This window comes from Tympanuchus pallidicinctus, unplaced genomic scaffold (genome assembly GCF_026119805.1).
Source record: "Tympanuchus pallidicinctus isolate F22 unplaced genomic scaffold, pur_lepc_1.0 scaffold22, whole genome shotgun sequence".
NCBI classification, from domain to species: Eukaryota; Metazoa; Chordata; class Aves; order Galliformes; family Phasianidae; genus Tympanuchus; species Tympanuchus pallidicinctus.
In genome coordinates this window covers 38,516,842-38,534,452 of record NW_026294739.1, presented here as the reverse complement: position 1 = coordinate 38,534,452, position 17,611 = coordinate 38,516,842, and the positions used below count along the sequence as shown (strand labels likewise).

The window sequence follows — 17,611 nt, the reverse complement described above, 5'->3', positions numbered from 1 at the left end:
ATGTAAGCCAGGATGAGAACTGCCCCGCCTGAGCCATGAGCTCCTACCCTCTACCCTGCTCCTCCAGTGAGCTGCATTGAGGAAGAACACGAGGTCAGGATCATGCTGCAAAGAGGAGGACAGGAAAGCATAGCAGCCCAGCCAGCAACATCACTGCCTTTCTGAACGATGTCTTGTACCATCTTGGCCTGGTTTTGCAGTAGCATCACAGTAATAAGTGCCATCCAGCAGACTGCAATGCCAGTGCCCACACTCAGTGCCAGAAGAGGGAACTTAGGTTTGGAAAGCACAAGCGTAGGCTTCACCAACAACCATCAGCATGGAACCCACAAAACCCACAGTTCAGGATGCTGAATCCCATTAGCTTCCGGATTCGGAGGTGTTTCATTCATGCAAGTTGCACTTCCTTCCATGGCATACAGTTCTCAAGATCTTGCTTTATCTGGGGCTTTTGTCTCATTTGCATGCCATGTTTTACCTTCATTTTTAGGCTAATATTCTGGCGCACCACTTGCACCGACACAACAAAACCACGAGGAGCAAGACCACTGGAGCTCCTTTGGGTATCTATCAGAAGGTTCATCTGCTGTTCACCTCAGTGTAAATACTTTCAAAACAAAATTAGAGAAACAGGTTAAAGACCGCTCCGAAATTCCGGGCTTCTGCTTTCAATTGGTCTGCAGCAGCTGCAGCCGGCGGGGGAGGGAGGAGCGGGTCCTGGAAATATCTGGCTTCATTCACCATTCACTCTTAAACGGTGTAACAGTTTTATGGCCTTTCCCTAATGATCACCCATTGTGTGGTGGATTGCCAATCAAGGATCACTTAATGACAAAACAGAATAATTTAACCCCTATTCAAATGACAATGCGCAGAATTGCTCACGTAAATGTCTCGACACAACAGAGAAAGACCAAGTTTTTCAGCCGAATGAGGCAAATAACATTAACGAGCTATTACCCCCTATCTCCTCCTCGCCAGTCACAAAAGGCTGACCTCTGAACTTTGAACTTTCCCTTTGACTGATCCCGACCGTTCTAACAGCGCTGCTGGCAGCTTAAGGCTGCAGGTGTAGCCACTTAGGGCTCCCATAAAACGGGCAGGCGACGAGGGAGGAGGAGCTCGGGCTCGCAGGAACCGACCCCAAGGAATGAGCAAGGCCATTCCAAAGGGCTGCGTTCCCAAAAGCCTCCAAAATCGAGCTCACACCGCTGCTGCGGCCGTAGTGGATGCAGGGCAGCAAGGCACTACCCTGCAGGTCCCATCTGCTCTGTGCTTTTATGCTAACTGAAACCAAGTCAAGGTAAGCACAAAAACAAGTGACACAGAATGTAACTAACTCAGATTCCCAAAACTGTTGTATGACTCCTGTGGTCACTTCCTAAGCACGCTCAAACGATTCCATTTCACTGGGTTTCACGGAAGCTGAATTCAAAAGGCAAAGTGGTAAAACACACTTGACTGGAATCGGATCTAAGATTTGCACAGTGCGTGCAAGGTTTTGCCTTCTAAGAGCACAACTGTATTGCGATATACAAGGTCAGAAATAAGCCACCTGTGTTCTACAACAAAGCATCAAAATTGTGAGCAGTTTAATGAGAAGAAAGGTGCAGGGTACTTTCCTAGCAATAAATTCCAAGGGAAGATGAACATTGTTGTAGATACACTGCAGCTACCAAAATATCCTGTTATGTAACATTTTAGCTAAGTGGTCTGAAACAGCAACTAACCTGAGATAGAAATGAGTTGGAATGGCCACTGACCTTCGACAAACTTGAGCTGAATTTGAAAATTTGAAACCTTTATTACCTTAAAAACCCTCTTATTTACCTTTTTTTTTTTTTTTTCCCTAATGCTGCCCCAAAAGCAGACTGCAGATACTGCACTAGCATTATCCTTAATGTAATTAGCAGAGTTGAGGGAAGAGTTTTTTTAGTTCTGAAAGTTTATAAAGAAATCAACACTTACTCTGTAGGGTCAGTTGTAGAATGGACACATGGGACAGATCAACATACAACATGTATGTTGAACTGTTTTCTTTCAGGCAGAAGAAATGGAAGGAAAGTATAGAGAAACACTCAACACTGCAAATCACCGCCAGCTCCAACTCATGAGACGTAAGCCCCTCTCCCTCCTCCAGAGCCCTGTCCCTCACCCTGGAAACCCACACTTGGGTTACCTCACCTCCCTGCTACCAACCACCACCACCGACTGCGGACCCTGTGGAGTGATGCTCCACAAAGGCACGTATTGGTGCAGATGGCTCTGACATCCTCTTATCTCAGGCCTTTTGCTGACAGCATTTGTCACCAGTTCAAAAAACTTATTATAGCGAACACCTCCGCTTAAATTTACAGATTCGTTTTAATTAATGGGGAAAAATGCATTTATCTACACCACGCAGCGTCCGGGTTTCAAGCGTTTGTTATCTCCGGTGTGAAATTCAGGCTGACAACAATTAACGCTTCCCACACCGCAGTGCAGTGTTGCTCCAAGGGGAGCAGGCATGGGGCTGTGGGAAGGAAGGGGGGCTGTGGGAAGGGGCTGCAGGAGCAGGGCCGGGCAGCAGCCGGTGCCGTCAGCTCACTGCCTGCGCTCCCTCCTAACGAGAGCTGTGCCTAAAGGAGTGTACAGAGCACAGCTGTCCCGGCTCTGGGATTTGGGTCCGTGTGACCAATGCAGCATCTGAGAGTTAAATTAATGGCCAAGAGTTTAATTGTGAGTAAACAATACCACATTAAGGAGCAGTAAACACAGCAGTAGGCACTGAAAGACCGAGTATTCAATCACAGATGTGGCTGCTTCGGTGCTTCCATTAATAGCCTCCGTCTGTACCTTCTGACTGTGCTTTTGGCACCGTTACTCATTTAGAAGGGCAGTTTTCCCCTCCTGCTTCCACTTCACACTCACAGCCCGCCCAAGCAGGCTCCCACCATCATCACCACACTGAGCCCAACACTGCTGCATCCTTGGCATGCCAGGCCCCTAGCACACACATAGAGAGGAACAAGCAGAAGCTCCAGGGACTTGAGCAGACAGCTTCAATGGCTTGTTAAATACTTGTGTTGCTTTAAAAAAAAAAAAAAGATGACCTGCTCATTCATTTAAAATTATGTGCACTGACATGCACACACAGCTGGGCACAGACAATTTGGGACTTGGCCATTTAACCACAGCCTGGGCTTTCTGCAGATAAGTCTGCAGGACTCAGAGCATCCAGCACTGGGTTCCTTGTGCCTCAGCATCCTCTTCCATGGCCCAGGAGGAGCCCTGACCCAGGTGGTGGGACTTGTGGCCATGAGCTGCAGGTCCTTTGATGGCAAGGAGTGCACAACAGCTGGCTGGAAGCGTATGAGGGGAGATACCAAATTCTTGTTCATCGTTTTGTTTCTCTGGTTTCCCTTTACTCCCATTCTCATTGCTTATTGATTTTTGTTTCCAACTGACATATGAGCCACAGTCTATATTAAGACAACAGCAGCTGAAGCATCAGTAAAGTCAACATCACTATATACCATTCAGAAATCCAGTTTGATATGCAGCCTTACCCCTATGAGAAACACCCTAGGAAAATGCAGCCACTTCCTAAGGGAAAATAGTACCAGGTGGGTGGGCTTCAGAAAAACTCCTCTCCACATGATGTCCAGAAGGGGAATCCCTTTCAAAAACAGTGAGATGAACGAGCTGTCATCAACCCACTTCATACCCTGCTTTGCAGGATGCATAAAATGGGCAAAGGACAGTTCTGATTTGCTCAACACAAGATAAAAACACACAAAAAGTGATTGATGCAAAGAAACTGGAAGCACGGTAAGCTACTTGAAGCACTTCTAGAAGCAACGATCTACTAGAGTAGCTCAGTCATGTGCATCTTCTAGTTGCTGAAAGACTAACCACCACTTTAAAACAATTTAAATCCCTATATATTGTGAGTATAAGCTTTTAATTAATTTGCTATATTACACGTATCAACAGCTAGACAGAACTGGAGCTTAACAGCAACTTATCTTCAATCTGCTTTTGAAGCCAGCAAGTATTTCTTCATTTCCCCCTGCTTGTGACTCACTACAATACAAATAGAAGCAACAGAGCCAAAACCAGCGCTGGCATTGACATCACAAAGGTATGACCTGGCATAAACTGGCGGCACTGACACTGCTTGTGCCAAAAACGAACACACATGTGCCTTTACTTGCAGCATTCTGCAATTAGAACAATTTAATGTAATTATGAACGAGCTCAAGGGACTCCCACTTTCACATGAAATGACACAGGCAACAGGTCCTCAAGAGTGCCACGCCACAACCCTCCCCTCGAGATGAGAGGAAAGGAGCTGTGCTGTCCCTCCAAAGGCCATGCACTGTGCAGAGCCCAGCACAGAGGTCCTACACTGAGCTCACACATCCTCAGGAGCCTCAGCTTTACGCTGGCAGCAGCTCCCTGCTCACATACACAGCACAGAAGCAGCAAGGATCCATGGGGCTTCTCTTCTTCCAGGAACACTCACATCAACACTGCTAGCACACCGGTGTGTGCGTGTTTATTTTTTAATATGCACATATAAACAAAAAGAGAACAAAAGGAACATATGAGGCAATAAAGGACTTCCTTGCTTATTCCGCCCAGGCTTTTCTGTTGAGATTGTTACCAGGAATATGACTGGGGTTTTGTGCCAGTGAGCACCAGCACCACCTACTTTCACTCAATTGTTGCATCAGCATTACAAATAGTGACGAATCACAGCCCAGGCACTCTTAGTCTAGGTTTGTCATGAGCAAGTAAACCAGGAATCCCTTCTTTTGCCACTCAGCCCCACACAAGAATTAAGGCAGCAAAAATCCAAAATCAAAAAGCACAAACCCGAAGAATGGTTCCAGAAGGGCAGAAATCTTCAACAGAGATGTACATTAAAAGAGGCAGCCTCTCAGGTCCATACTGCGTTCTCCAGTTTGCTCAGTCTTTCCTGTGATTAATTTCATTAGCTCTTCACTTTTTAATGAGCGTAATCCCACAACTCCCCAAGCACGCACACTCCACCAGCCTGTCCCTGGAAATTATCTCCCCCTGCCTATTATAAAAGGTCTCACAAACAAACAGGCTGCTCCACACTTTACACACACATCCATGTAACTCACACCATTTGCCAATTTGCCATAGGGCAAAACACTCTGAGCTCCCTTTATTTGCCTCGCTGCTGAGTGATCCCAGCCCCAGTGCCTGAGATTCAAGCGGCGAGTTGTGGGGAGAAGCCATGCAGCAGAGCTGCCATCTTGCTAACCAGCTTTAATTTAGCCGTCTCACAGCTTCATAAGTAAATAAAGACTTACTTAGTGTCAGAAATATCAGTGATTGGCTGCGGAGCTAAAGAAGTATGGTAATTAAAAGAATGCCACAAGTCACGGCTCTGCACAATCCTAACAGATTGCAGGGTTTGCCTTTTTGAACCTCTCAGCACGTTTAGAAACTTGAGTAAAACAACAAAAGGTGTTAATAGCTTTAAGGGGAGCACCATGCTGATAGATTACCCATTACGGTTATCCACTCACAGCGAAATGGCAAATAGGTTTGATCAATTCGATTTTAATGTAAAGTGGGACTTGAAAAAACAGCAACGAGCAAAGAGAAGACCTTTTGTTGCTAATGTGTCTGAAAAAAGCACTTAATTGAGGTCATAATAATATTAGCAGTTATCACCATCAATAATTCAGCCTTATTTATTACTACACGGTAAAGTTCTGTCAAACGGGAGCCGCTCAGGCTTTGTTCTACATGTTAACATGAAGCTAGCTGTTGGATGATTGGTATATATTTCACCAGCTGCTCAAAACTGCGGGACGGCGAGAACTAATGATACTCCTTCTTGGTCCGTGCATTACACAATAGTTAATTTGCTGTATGCAGAAATATATGTTACAAATATAATAGTCCCACATAAAGTATGCGTAATAAAAAAGGCATTATATCTGAAACAGTGACTGACTAATCTTGCCTGAGCTATCTGTCATAAGGAAAACAATTTCAATTCCTGCATGATTTAGTGCTCCTGCAGCTGGAGAAACATAAATTCTGCCTCTTCACACAGTTCTAGTCACCTGTGATTAGTTATCTTTAAAAAATCTAAATGAACGTATAATTGTACAATTATAGATGCTAACTCCAGTGTTAAAATTTAAAATGTATTAGTCTCGTAAAATGCCTCATTAATCTCCATGTCTTAAAGGACACACTTGTCCTGTAATGAGCCAAATGCAGGAAACGTGTGATGGTCGATGGGAGGATTTGAGCTCCCAAGTATTTCTTTAAACCTTAGAATCATTTATGTTCCTACCAAGTCTGTTTACCAAGCACAAAATAGCTGTCGGTGACGAAGTTAGCGGTAGCTCTCTGGTCATTTACTATGGAAATAAGCTGTTTTGAAGAGATTCGTTTTTCCTTATACACGATATTCATGAATTTATAACAGCCATATAATTACCAACTAGAACTGCAACCGGAAAGGTTGGGCAGAATATTGATCTCTTCCCATCTGCTAATGGCTGCTGCTCCCTTGCACTGATTGCAGGAAGCCTCCTATTAGGTTTTTACTGCGTTCCTTGAAGGGAGGAAAAAAAAAAAAAAAAAAGGATCATAGGGGCACGTGTGAAAAACAAAGCTTGTCCCACTTAGAGACTGCCAGGCTTTGGCGTTTGGCAGTGCCAGTTAGGCGGCCCGCGTTTGGGGTGGAGCAGCAGGGTGGCTGGGAGGGCAGGAGATGCGCATAGGGCGGTGATGGATGCAATCCCAGAGCAGGAGGGGGCCAGCAGCCCCTCGGAGAGCTAATCCACTTGGCAGCAGTGAGATGGCTCCGTGAACGAGCTAAGGCAGACTGACACAATGGCCTGCGAGGTATTAAAATGTAGGAATTAAAAACTGTTAAATTGCACAGAGGGATTCTTAACCTCAGCCCTTTGGCAACAGAGTGATGTTTCTTCCCTTTTCTTTGCTCTCGCCCCTCCTTGTAAGCACCATACATGTTTGATTTATTGCTTTCCAGATGCCTCACCGATCAGACATCACTAATTCTGGATGCTAGTTCCTTGCTGTACACAAACCCCATTAATGACAGCTATAAACCGTCTGAAGGACTGCCTCAAAAATAACCTCGCCTCCTGCTCCTTGCCCAGCTCCATTCAATGGCCATCCTGGCTGCATCACACAAAAGCACATCTGGATTCACAGATCTGAACCTCTGCACTTGGGGCTGTGCAGTTTCCCACAGATTTGAATAAGAAAGGTGGGGATCTGTGTTTCTAAATGGACAAGCTAGTGTTCAAAACCATTTTCAACCTGGGCCACTGTTTGCCCTACAGCTTTCGTGGACGTGCTTCCTCTTTTTCTTTCCCTGAAGCATGTGTTCTCCTCGGGCTAAGGCCTGGGAAATGCCAACAACTGGACATCACTGGTGCAGGGCTGCCAAAAGAGGCTCCTCCCCTTGCTGGTGGTTTGGTTGGGTTTTGTGGCTTTTAAACAGCATGACATTTTAAATAATTTTATTGGAGCATTAATGCTGCTTTTTAATGAACGATGCTTTATAGAACTACTGATATGGAATTAACATAAGTTTACCTCTGAATGCAAGTTGCTGGATATTTTTTTTCTATTTTACTATCCATTACTTCATTAAATCAACACTGAGAAAGACTAGCCTTGCCAAATTTCTCACTGCACATTCAACTGTTTGCCCATGACAGTATTTGAATGCGCTTATTATTTCTAGTAAAGCCCTTATCATTTTCACTGTGAAATTTAAATCACCCTGATCCAACTCTTCTTAGCTAAAGTCAGCTTTATCAACCACTAGAGATGTGGGATTTTAAAAAGATCTGAGTAAATTCACATTGTTTGGATAAACTCATTCAGGGGGTTCAGCAAATGAAAGCTGAAATAGATATGTATTCCAAGGAGGCTAGGGGCTGCTCAAAACAAAGAAAAGAAAAAAAGGAAAGAAAAAAAGAAGTTAATGGTATCAGTATCTTTTTAATGAGGGCTTTCCCAACCCTGCGTTTGCAATGGTATTTCTGTGCTTCCACAGCAATTCAGGTGAGAAGCTGAAAAATAAAAATAAAACCAAGCTGTTTGCACAAAAGGAATTGTGTTCCCTACCATCTCCTGATATGCTGTCCGGTCGGCGTTGCTCTATCAAAAGCGTTAAGGACCGCATTTATGCATTATCCCACAGTTTAAGTAACTGTGTATCATGTATATTTAAAACCATCTCTCTGTAGTTTTAATTATCTCAGTCTGCAGGGACAAAATGCAGCTCCCATGCCTGAGACCGAAATGAAAGTGCTGCACGCTGACAGCTAAGATGTCTGTCCTAGCTTGTTGAGATTTCCTGTAAAATTTGCATTGAAAAGGCAGCTTTAAATATACTTAAAATAAAAAGAGCATTTGCATCTAATTTGCTACACTTGCAGTATTAAAGTTTTATCTGAATAAAGACATGTCAAATGGATTTATATAGTTAAGCTGATAGCTTTTAAAGTCAACACAGTAACATCAGCTAAATTCAACAAAGTAATGGCAGCAGCTAATGGCATTTATTAGTTTATCATCATTTACTTAAAAACCATAACGCAGATCATTTTATTTTCACATTACTGTTTGTGATTCTTTGACTCAGTTTGCATTGATTCCACAAATTATGGCAGAAACTGACATTTATCTAACAGTTTTCCAAGCTATGAATGTTGGCTTTAGTAGGAAGCAATTGAACTCTCGCCACACAATGGTTTCAGCTATGCTAGAAACAACCATCTTCAAATAAACACATTTGGCAACCATTTTAGAACATGATTGTTGCTTGTCTGAGGATGACAGAAGGGTTTTTGTTACTGATAAGGCTCTTATTACAAACCACTGCCTAAGTAATCTACAGCTTGATCAAAAGAACTGCTAAACACATTCATCCCCAACCTAGCAAAGCACTGATTAGGTTTTGTTTTCAATATATGCATAATAGCAAGCAAGGCTTTTCACAGCACTTCTCTTCTTCAGAAGGCAAAAGACCCTCCCTCGTCAAAAGGATCACTGCTGTTTACATACAGGGAAATTGAGGCAGAGAGAATCCAAATCATACCCCATGCTGCAGTGGGACTCAAAGCACAATGTTGCAAATCCCAGCTCAGTGGGATTATTTTTTACTTATGTGTTACTGCCACCTTATGCTCCTGTTGATTTCAAAGTGTCATCATCACTTGACCGGACCTCAGTGGAGCTACTTGCCAAAAGCACATGCTTATGATAAACACTGGTGAAGGGGACTAAGAAGAGCAGTCAAGACACTGTAAAGCCCATGGGAAAATGCAAGGCTTATGAAAAATACTCTCAACTCTGCTACAGTGCCCTGTTTCTCCATCTGTTTAATAGTAATTACTCAGTACTAAAAGCTTACCAGGAAATACTAAGCAACGTTTTATTGCCACCATAAAAACTAGGCACCCACACAGTTTGATTTGTAAATATTTTGGGTGCGGACATCTACATGTCATCACTCAGTTTTATAACCGCACTTGAAAATGACATCAGAAGTTTCCAATCATGAGATTTACTCTCCTTCTCAGTGATATCTATGCCTGTTCCTCAGTTGAAATAAAAACACAACTGAGGCTGGAGATAGGATTGATTTTCAGAGCTATGCATGGAGGTCAAAATTCTTGCTAATGGGAGGCCCATGTCTAATTCCCCATGACATATCCTAAACCCTTAATTCCAAAGAGATCACCAGCTTCTTTTTTTTTTTTTTTTTTATAGTAAGGCCATATTCCCAAGAAAAAAGTGACAAGTCACATTTGGCAAGAATTTGAAGTGATCATGCTTTCTTCATGCCATTTATTACGATTCTCCACTCCAATAGGCTTTGTTGCAGTGTGTCCTCACCCTGAACTCTGGCTTCTATTTCTGTACACATTTGTAATTCCCTGGCCCTGGGCTGGAGAGCACAAACCTCTGGCTCGCCAGAACAGCCTGATACAGCTGGAGCAATGGATCCTGAGGCACAGCCATCCTTCTTGAATCGCCATCTCACAGCTGGCCAGCTTTCTTTTGGGCAACGAGGAGCGAGATGGAACTAAACATTGCATTACCTTCCTCTGGAGCCCCAGTTTGACCTCGTTAAATTCAATAGCAATTCTGTTCTTACTGTAACAGCAGCTGAATTGAGCATTTATAAGGTTTTATTTTATTGAATATTACTAATGAAGAGTATGACAAAAAGCTGAGTAAAAATGTTCTTTTTCTTCCTGTATAAACTGTCTTCCTTTGGCTCAAGGAGCATAGCTGCAACATACTAAAAATGCATACCAAATCTTATGGCTATTTCACTCATGCCAAACAAAATGACAATCCCAGAAGCTTCCACTGTGCCAGAGAGACCAGATGTTTCCTCCTCAGGGCTGGAGGGGAGATTGAGCCTCTAGCAAGACTCGTCCCAAGGAGAATATTATAGTAAAAGTCACCTGAAACAAAAGCCTAGATCCAGGTAGCTACAGTACTGTGAACTGCATCAACATGTAAGAGCTAGGACAGCCGAAGGGAGGAGGGTTATATTCAAAGTCTGACACAGAAAAAGAAACCTCTTGATTTTCATCCAAATGCAAATAGAAAACCAACGCAGCTGCTGAGGAACTGGTTCCTGCCAGCTCCACCTGAGAAACAGGGCATTTTGCTCAGCAGTATTCAGCGCTTCCATGTGGCTTTGAGGTACAGCCCCTAAGCAGTTCAGTTTGACCTGAAAACCTGAGGGCATGTGAGAATTTTCCCATCCCTGATCACAGACGGGCTGGAGGAGCTGCTCTGAGCTCCGATCCCTCTATGGCAACATGAAGTGCAGCAACTTCACCAGGTTCACATCCTTTTAGCTGCATCTCACTGTGTTATGGCGAGCTTGCCTTTTATTTCATTCTTATTATACTTCAGACAGCTCATTCATAACCTGTGCTAGCAGTAGTCATCCTCCACTTTCATTCTAACCCCCAGAGGCCATTCTTACTCCACATGGGTATGAAATAGCATCACCCCAGCTGGTGTCTGTTCACCAGCAGGCATGATAACGTCAACAGGGCCACGAATTCAACTGATGCAAATTATCCCAAATTAGTTTACTTTAGTGGAGCTCTTGGTGTTTTGTGATTGCGTGCAGAGCAAAAATCCACCATTTCAAGCTTCATTATGAAACAAGCACATTAGCAGAAAGCATGGAAAGTCTCACATTTTCCCTTTAGTGATCCTGACAATCATGTGCACCAAGAAAGTAGTGGAGAATCTGTTGTAAAAATCACCAAATATATTTAATAGCTAAAAGCTAGGCATTCTTTAACAATTCAAAAAACAAAACCAAAAAACCCTACTCATCAACCAGGAAGGAGAAGAACTGGTTTGTCATTATACCATCACTGAGAGACAGAAGGCAACAGAAACACAAAGTTCTCAGGCCTGGAGACAGCATAGGCTAGGGAAAAGGAAAAAAACAGCAAATGGGCAAGTACAGCCATGTTACAATACATTACATATAAGTATGGAAAAATATACTTATTGACTGTTGCAGTCTATTCTTTGCTCACCCTTGGCAACCCTGTTTGTCACTACACATCACCTTCCAACAGTGGGAAACACTTGTAATGGGGACTCACTTTTCAGTACCTGCAATGACAGCTGGAGAGAGCTTATATGAGCAGAGCCTGCCATGGGCTCCTCCTGCTCCCTGACCATGTGCAGTAGGTGCACAGAACACCATAATTCCAAACACCAAAGGCAAACTGCTGCTGCCTGAATCAATTGCAAAGGCTTTAACTCTGCACTCACAGAAAACGTTCTTCAAATCATCCTTAATCTTTTCTTTTTTTCAGCCTCTGCCTATGTATCACCCCAGTCTGCTCCAGTACACGTGCGTCTCCCAATAACCACACTTGGCTTAAGCTTGAAAAAAGACCTTTAACACTGCCTGACCTCAGCACAAGAAGCAGAATCCCATTTCCTCTCAAAACAGTTATGGAGATGGAAGATGCTACAACTTTACCCACTATATCAGCACACGCTCATCAGTACTGTTACGAAACCTGGAGAAGGGCCCATGTAATGAGAATAATGCATGACAGGAGGACATAAACTAATCAAAGCAGCTGCAGTTGTGATAGCATTTCTACAAGAAGGTCATATTACCTCGTTAGATGTGAAGACTGTCGCAGAACAAAAGCATCTTCTTTCACAGGAGCTGGAAGTCCTCTACAAATTACTTGTAACTTTCTGAAAAGAAACCAATAGAAATATTGTGAATACATTCCTTCTATGGCAAAGAAATTAACTCAGTACATAGAACTGTATTTCACTGAAGATTTTAACAAAATGAGTTCTTGGAAAGCTTCTCTTGAAGGACACTGGCAAATTCTGTAGCCTTTACAACAATCAGTTCACTGGGTGATAGTTAGATGAGTTTTTTACTGGGCTAAGTTCCATTACACTCCCAAAGTGAGTTACCAGAAGTGATTACACTCGTGCTTGCCTATTGAAAAAAAAACATCTTAGTATCTCTATTTCCAAAAACAGTACCCACCCTGGATCCTCCCCTCACAGAAATCTTGAAGCTGGGGTAAACAGCTCTTCTTCCTTCTTTCCTTTCTAGCCTATTAATGACAAGCTTGCCCTCTTTTTACAGTCAAACTTTTGCCAACAACAAAACCTTTGTGAGATTTAAAGGAATGAATATGCAAACTACACAACCTCCAAGCTGCTAAAAAGGAAGAATAACAATAGAATGATAATTAAAGCATTACCATTCACTTTTGCATGCTCCTGATTGCATGCTCCCCTCTCCCTTCAGAGCCTGCCTTTCATTTAGAGTTAAGGGAGCAACAGAAATCTCTTGGCCTGGGCTGCTCATCACTAAGGCCTAAGACTTATATATGTTCTGTCCATGGCTCTTGGGCTCCCGTGTATACGTTTACTGAAGAATGATTACTGCATTACATTTCTGAATACCAAAGATTCAGGTCTTGATAAAATGTTTTACTTGCTTATCACCAAGCAATGGCCAAGTATAAAAGGAAAAAAAAAAAAAGAGGAAAAAACCTATCTTCAGTGATCTGCTAATCAGTCTTCCCTACTACAGTCTATTCTATTGTATACATTTGAGATAATGAATATTAAAATTGCACAATTCATCCCACAGGGTGTTATTCAAATTATACAGAGCACAACTGCATCCCTTTTCTTTGCTGTTGAAATTCTGCCTTCTTTAGGATGGAAACACAGGAAATATGGATGAGCCGAACATAAAGCTGTACAGCAAAAGAGGAGAAACAAGCAACAAATATAGCAGGGCAAACCCTTAATCCTTCAGAAAAATGAAAAAGCTGTAGGAGCTCTGCAGCCTAACTTGTTATCATCAGCCACTGTGCTCCAAATCAAACATGTCTGCCTGCAAACCACAGCCAGTCAACTGCAGGCAACACAGCAAGTTGCAAAAACAGCACGCAGGTTCCTGAAGTTTTCACATATATTTTAATATTTGTGCAAGGCAGAAAGAGGTATTTTATACCCAGATGAAGAGGACAAGCACATGCTTGCATGCTCAGACCCAAAAGGCAATCCTTCCTCTACAGTATGCAACCCTGGAGAGGCCAAAGGCACAGTCAGCCTGGTTGGGTAGCCAGCCTGTCTGGGAATTAGGTGTTTGGATACTAGAATTGTCTGCTCTCTGAAAGGCAGGGTGTGACCAGGGGTTTCACTGTACTTACGTTTTAAAATAAAATTTCTTTAGAATGGCAAAAAAATTCACACAGACAGCAAGTTTGTACAGAACTTTTGAAAGTGATCCAGTTCCTAGAAATTAGTGGCAAAACTGCTAAAGGGTTTGGTGAGAGAAGGAGCAGGCAAAGAAGGTGGGTACACCTGCACCCCACGGCTGCAACCCAGCTCAGCACCCCTTCCTTCTCATCCAGAACAGCTCCATACAGGGCAAAATCCATCGTTTGAAAGAAGTGGGAAAATACAGCATATTGTGTTAAGTTCTCTCCTTTTCAAAGATATACTGTACAGGTCATAACTTATCCTTTTTAATAAAAAAGAAATAAATTTACCTTTTCAGTGTCATTTCTGACCACTGCTGCCTGTTTGCTAAAGCCACAGGGCTTCACAGCAGACAGCCTGATGGAATTCCAGTTCACAGCTTAATTTTCCTCCTGATAAAAGAGACAAAAAGTTCCTTTCAGTAAAAATAAAATTTAATACGGTCCGCAAATTTGATATATTACAACCTCTGACCTCAGCTTAATTGTTCACAAAGGGCTAACGGTACCGCTGGCAAGCAAATGACTTCTACAGAGTGTTGCAACCCTGATAGCTCAAGAGAAGGGGAGCAGCCGCCTGACAGATCATCAAAATTTCTAATGTGAACCATAGTGAGAGAGGTTATTCAGAGCACACCCAGAACGCAGGAGCCGTCCACAGCTGCCACCGTAGCTCCTTAAGATGAGAAATGCTCAACCATCATCCTCACTCAACTTTGTTGAGCAACAGCCTGGGATTTACAGAGACGCTGCTAGAATTCCTTGGAGGCTAAGTCTGCCCCCAGTTCTATGGCCCTGAAGAACTTTTCTTAGAGCTTGACAAGGAACCAAGGGAAAAACAAAGAAAAGGTCCTCCGTGGGCTGCAGCATTTCAGGATAACCCTACTCCTGTGGGCTGCAGTTCCTGCACAGAACATCGTCCTCTTCCTCCTCCAGCACAGGTCCTCCCTGGGCTGCAGAAGGGACAGTTGCTCTTGCATGGTCCTGTCCAAAAAGCTCCTTAAGTTCTTGTTGTATTGGGAGCATACAAAGAAAACTACTTGAAGCTCAGAGAGAGCAATCAGTAAGTTAGTTTAGCTCACTGTCTTTATTTGATTGCACAAAAACAGGAAAATTACCTGGCTGTCCCAGCTGCTGGTTTAGTAGCTAAAGGAAAGCTGGTTCAGGGGTGTATGCAGGTGCACTTGTCTGAGGCAAACTCAAACCAGTACCAGTCTTGTCCCTCTAGGACATCCTGAAGCAATTGACAACAAAATATTTACTCCCTGTCAGTTCTGGGTAGGAATTTGGAGCCAGAGAGTATCACAAAAAGAGCTGTATTAAAAATACAGCAGCAATAAGCGTGCATGTCTGTGGAGCACCTGAAGCACTGAACTGTGCACACATTTACACCCCAGCAGGCACAGGTCATTAACACATGTAGTTACACAGAATGTACTGAACGCAGTTTCCTCCTTCCCCTCCTGATTCAGCACAGGCTCAGTGACAACAAATATCTCCCATCAAGCACCTGCAGCCCCCAGATCACTGGTAGGCAAACTTACAGCTGCATTTGTGCTGCTGCAGCCTTCCTGGGATAAACTGCTGTGGCTGCCACACACACAGGGCAGCACCACCATCCCAACACACTAAGTGTTATGCAGCACCAACCAGCTCCTTGTTTGGCTTCCTGATAACAAGTAGAAGAGATGTGAAACTACTCCTGTCCCAGCACTGGGGAAAGACAGCTGGGCTACCTGCATCTGCTGACCAATGAGAAAGAACACCGCAGGATGAAAGTATCTGCAGATCACCAGTTTCTTCCTAAATTAGTGATGCTGAAGTATCCAGCAGCCAATATTTCTACTGGTTGTCTCAGTAGCACCGGAAAGCAACTACCAAAGCCTTCAGAAGTTCATATTTCAATTTTAAATCTGAGGCTATTTTAGCTAATGTCCCCAAGGCAACCGTCTGGTCAAATGTCAGAGTTTATGCTGCTGAATGAAATCTCTCTGTTTATGAGATCTCTGTAGTTTGGGAAGCAAGTCAGACTCCAACTTGAGCTTCTAAGATTACACTGGGCTGTGGATATCTTATTTTTTCTCTACTCTGCTTGGAACGTATCTGAATCTTCCCATATTCCTACAAATTATTGAAAGTCTCTTCATGTTTGAATATCAGTTGGATTGTTGAGGGATTTTCCCCCACTAATTCATTTATTTAAAAAAAAAAAAGAAGAAGAAGAATCTTTCCACTAAGGCTGTTTTTCTGTATGCTTTCAAGTCTAGGATCTTATAAATTCATCATTTTGTCTTTTGTTTTGTTTGTTTTTAAGAAAACATTGCCTGATCTCTTAAGACTAATGCCAAGTTTCATTTCAGCTTTTTGATCCCCAGGATTCCCCCACACTTCCTGTTCATCCCTCTGAGCTCCATAGGTCCTTGTGTTTTGTTGTTGTTACATTTTCCCCCATCATTGCATTACTTGTACCCCAGCCTGGTTCCTTTCTTTTGGTACAAGCACTGTGAGCATACCTGTTGCTGCAGACTTCTCTGACAACTAGTTTACATTTGAGCAATGCATTATGCTGTGCTGACTGCACACTAGTGACCACTGCATTTGGCGCTTTACACATCAGTTTGCATGCCCTGAAGGCATTTTTTTGATAGGCAAAGTTTAAAGAGAGCTTTTTCAACCATCACACCAGGGCACTCAGTCCTCTGCCACAATTGAGTCGTTAAACCTTTATGTCATTCTTCCTAGCAGTGAGCTCATACTCATGTTTATTCTAGTTTGGGGTGCCTGTATTCCTGAGCATCCAGGTCACAACACCCACAGGGTAATACCAGATGTCATGTACCATTAATTCCACATGCAAAAGCTTGTTATTTTGAAGAGCTCAAGGCAGATACAAAAAACAGTAGAAACGTGGTTGGTTTTTTTTTTTTTTCAAGTCTGGTCTTGATAGAAGACTTACACTTGACCAAAGGGGTTGGACTGCTGTACTACATGGAAAAACAGGACTTACATTTATGCCTGTCACCATTATCAATGTGCCTGTTGCAGAGGGCTTTCCTGCCAAAGCATTTAACGTGCTCTGTGCTTTATTTTGTCAATGTATAAAGGCCATGCTAGAGCAGGCTGTATTGAACGCTGCCTTTTAGAGGAGTGAATTTAAATTACACACTTGCCTAATTAAAAGATGCCTCTTTAAACGCAGAAAAGAGAGCATCCACCTTGCTGCTTTCACAAAAGGCAGAATTTAAGACTCCCTCCTCACCTCCACGTTTCCACTGCCCTCTGGCAGTGCTGCATGGCTGTGGTGGCAGCCGCATGGCACACCCTTGAGATCCCCCACCACTCCTCTGACAACTGCAGCACATGCCTGAAAGAAGACAAAGCAAAAGGAGTAGTTTAGTTGCAAGAAAGAGAGCAGTAAGGATCACACTGTTATCTCTCCTCTACTGAAGGTTTTACTTTTTCAGCTTTGTTCTTCTCCTATGTGCTACATTCTCTCCATCATTGAGAAAGCAATAGGTACCAGATGCTGACAAGATAACACAGAGCTAAGCCTAGAAGGTATATTTTCAAATCTTTCACAAAATAAGCACCTGTACTTTCTCCACTTATGTCTGAGCTCCTCCGTTACCTTCTAGTATCTTTTTTTTTTTCAATTACTGGCTGATACCCAAGTAGGTGAAAGCATTTCAGTCCCATCCCATCTCTAGGTTCAAAGAAAGAAAAAAAAAAAAAAAAAAAGAAGAAAGAAACAGTGTAAGGTTGATCACACACTTGTTAATAAGTCAAAG

At 43.0% G+C, this 17,611-nt stretch overlaps 1 long non-coding RNA gene across 3 annotated transcripts in view; it reads right to left on the bottom strand.

Moving 5' to 3' along the window:
• Nucleotides 1-17,611, bottom strand: part of LOC128081820 (uncharacterized) — a 98,037-nt gene that overhangs the window by 46,830 nt on the left and 33,596 nt on the right. For 2 of the 3 annotated variants that reach the window (XR_008207417.1, XR_008207419.1), the window contains exons 3-5: nt 17,083-17,187; nt 14,115-14,216; nt 12,199-12,282 (exon numbers count right to left, since the gene is read on the bottom strand). This is a non-coding gene — a long non-coding RNA (uncharacterized LOC128081820). Of the gene's footprint in view, nt 1-11,169; nt 11,489-12,198; nt 12,283-14,114; nt 14,217-17,082; nt 17,188-17,611 lie in introns of those variants that run through there. The other variant, XR_008207418.1, reaches the window with a different exon arrangement.